This window comes from Delphinapterus leucas, chromosome 10, assembly GCF_059928025.1.
Source record: "Delphinapterus leucas isolate spDelLeu-1000000601 "Yukka" chromosome 10, BTC_Dleu_Yukka2, whole genome shotgun sequence".
Taxonomy (NCBI): domain Eukaryota; kingdom Metazoa; phylum Chordata; class Mammalia; order Artiodactyla; family Monodontidae; genus Delphinapterus; species Delphinapterus leucas.
Genome location: NC_143138.1, coordinates 43878800 through 43882429, shown reverse-complemented (window position 1 = coordinate 43882429; position 3630 = coordinate 43878800). Strand labels below are relative to the sequence as shown.

General features: G+C 34.8%; 1 pseudogene; it reads right to left on the bottom strand.

Annotated features, from left to right (window-relative positions):
• Positions 1–291: 291 nt before the first annotated feature.
• LOC115801720 (septin-2 pseudogene) lies at positions 292–936 on the bottom strand (annotated as a pseudogene).
• Positions 937–3630: the final 2694 nt, after the last annotated feature.

The following is a 3630-nucleotide window of genomic DNA, read 5'->3' as shown; positions in this document are numbered from 1 at the left end:
GATGAACATTGTTCCAACAACTGCATGAATAACAACATTCCTGCTCTGGCGGTTCCCTTACACAGGTGCTCAGGAGCACAGCCATCTCCGTTTCCACCCTGCATTTGCTTTTGCATCTGTGTCTGCATTCATGAAATTCACTTGCATTCATCTCTTGCATGCAACTAGCATTTCCAGCAAGGTGTGGTCTTTATTCAGATCCTCGCTTTTTTGTTGTTTCTCTTAAGCCTTTCATAGTGAAAGTCCTGGGTTAGCCCCTTGAGGTCTGCGGGTGGGCGATGAGTTCTGTGCTCAGCTACTGTCATGTTGTCCTGGGGTCTTCATGCCCACAAAGCCCCACGGACAGCAATGACGTCTAACCCCTCGCCATTCATGTCTATCTGCAGAAATTGGAATCCGAGACTCGAGGGAGCCTAGTCTGATCTTTAAACTCTTCATCTTCATCTGATTCTTCTCCTAGGAAGTGGTAAACTTTGATGTTATGTTTTTCAATTTTATCAAGAATCTATTTCTTCAATGGCGGTCATTTTATCACTAAGGTTGTCAACTTTTGCAATTACAGATACAATAGTTCATGTGTATTATCTTCATAAATTTAGCTTCAAGTAATTTAAGTTCATGATCAAAAGATGAAAGTATAAAAACAACAATGCATCGTGTTCTCTGTGATATGACTGTCTGTTCAATACATGTTCATCACACAGATAACATTTGAACTGCTTATCAATGTAAGAGATAATATTCAACCCTGCAGTTGGCTATATCACCATATCTTGGTGTAACCACTGCTGTAAGTCACAGTTTGACCCCTTCTCTCTCTTTGATCTTAACTCTTTAAGCCTCGATTTGGAAAGTTTTTTCAATTGTCTCTGTTCCATGTAAAATTATTTTGTGTTGGAGATCAGTCAAGGGTAGTCTATGAGCATGGATTTTTAATCATCAGTATGAACTAAAAAAGCACTTTCACTGGACTTGATTGGGAAGATTTACAAATGCAAAATCGCTAAAAAATTCTGGATTAGTAAGTAAACTGAGCAGCCTGCTTGAACATCTTTTAAAAAGTTTGGTGGGTCAGCAGAGAAGTCAAAGAGTGGATGCCAACTGACTGAGCCACAGACCCCACTGGCATCTGTGGTCATGCTTTCAAAAATATTAAAATAACAGATTTATTGAGATATAACTCACACATCCATTTAAAGTACACAATCAAGTGGTTTTTAGTATATTCATAGGGTTGTGTGGTCATGACCACTATCTAATTCCTGAATATTTCCATTACCCTCAAAAGAAACCTTGAATCATTCAGTCATTTGCCACTTCCCCCAGCCCCTAGCAAACACTAATCATCCTTACATTTGTATGAATTTGCCTATTCTGGACATTTCATGTAAATGGAATCGTAAAATATGTGCTTCTTTTCTGACTGGCTTCTTTCACTTAGCATATGTTAGCAAAGGTTCATTCATGTTGTAGTATCAATAATTCTTTCCATTTTATGGCTAAATAATATTCCATTGTGAGGATATTGCAATTTTGTTTACTCATTTATCATTTAATAAACATTTGAATTGTTTCCACTTTGGGGCTATTACAGATAATGCTTCTATGAACATTCAAGTACACATTTTTATGTGGATGTATGTTTTCAGTTCTTTTGGGTCTATGCCTAGGAGTGAAATTGCAGGTCATATGGAAACTCCATGTTTAACAGTTTGAGGACCCACCAAACTGTTTTCCAAAGGGGTTGTACCATTTTACAGTCCTGTCAATAATATATGTGGGTTCCATTTTCTCCACAGCCTTGCTAACACTTGTTATGGTCTTTTTCATTATAGCTAACCTAGTGGATGTGAAGTGGTATCTCAAGTGGTTTTGATTTGCATCCCCTAATGACTAATGATGTTGGGCATCTTTTCATGCACTTATTTTCAAATTTGTACATCTTCTTTGGAGAAATGCCTATTTAAATTCTTTCCTGGTATTTTAATTGGGTTATATGTCTTTATATTGTTGAATTGTAGAAATTCTTTTTATATTTTGAGCACGTCTCTTATCAGTTATATGATTTGCAAATATTTTCTCCATTCTGCGAGTTGTTTCCTCAGAATTTTGAAGGCACTTCTTCATTGTCTTCTGGGGTCAAGTTTGCTATTGAGGAGCCCAGTGCCATTGTAATTCTTTTTTTTTAATGGATTGAATTTTTTTTTAATTCTTGATTCTTTTTATGTGATCTGTTCTCTCTTTCTCTCTCCTCCCCCACCTTCTCTCTCTCTCACTCTTCCTCTCAGCTTTTAGGACTTTCATTTTGTCTCTAGTATATACTAATTTTTGGATAATGTACATTAAGGGTGGTAATAAAAAATCCATTGCGTTTGGAGATAAATATTTTTATTACAGTAATTTCCAAATATATGCAAAAGTAAAGATAATAGTATAATGAATGTCTACATACAATCATGTTTAATCATATAGATTAAACAATTACAACATTTTGCCTGTCATGTTTTATCCATCCCCTTCTTTTAAATTTTTTTGTGGAATATTTTAAGGGTAATGCAAGATATCCATTATTTCACCCATAAATTCTTTAATATGCCTCTCTAAGAGATGAGTTTTCTTTTAACATATTTATGATTTCATTATTACCTGTATAAAACTAAATAATACTGCCTTAATATTATCCAATTTTCCATTCATATTTGCATTTCTTCTAATGATCAAAATTTTTACTTACAACTGGATAACATAGCTTATTCAATCATTCTCCTATTGATAAACATCTGGATTGTCATCAGTCTTTTATTACTACAAATAACTCTATAATAATTATCCTTGTGCGTATGTCATTTGGCATATTTGCAAATATCTCTTTTGGATGCAGCCCTGGAGTGGGATTGCTTGGTCTAATGGTAAATGTATATATATTTTGTTGGATATAGACCAATATCTTTACATGAGTGTTGTGTAATTTTGTATTCCCTTGATGCAAAAATTATTCTGGAAACACATGTCCTTCAGTTCTGGGAAATTTGTTGAATTCTTTCTTTGATCATCTTCTCCTTATCTTCTCTTATCTCATTTTCTGGAATTCCCAGTATTGGGTATTTTCCTTTCTATCCAGCTCATTTTATTTTGTCATCTTTTTTCTCCTATTTCCTGTCTCTTTTTTTTCCTGGGAAAATTTTCTCCACTCGATCTTCAAATTTGTCTACTAGATTTTAATTCCATCAGTCATATTTTAACTTTCAACAGCATTTTGGTTCCATTTTCTAGATGTTTTCTTTTGTTCTCACTTTGGTGATTCAACTTAATTTCAATCAACCATTTTCATTCAACAAATATTAATTGAGCATCAGTTATTATGTCCTAGGTATTATTCTCGGCACTACAGAATTGGCAATGAATAAACAAACAAAATCTCTGTCTTAAGGAGCTTACAATCGAAAAGTAGCTCACAATCAAAAGCATTCAATGTGTCAATCAGGTAGTGATAAGTCTCTGAAGAAAAATGCAGAGTCAAGGAAGGCTGAGAGTGACTGGCAAGAGGGGAAGTCAAGACAGGTTTCAAAGGCAAGGTGAGATTTGTGAACAGACTAGAAAGAAGTGAGGAAGTAAGATGTGATATTGGGG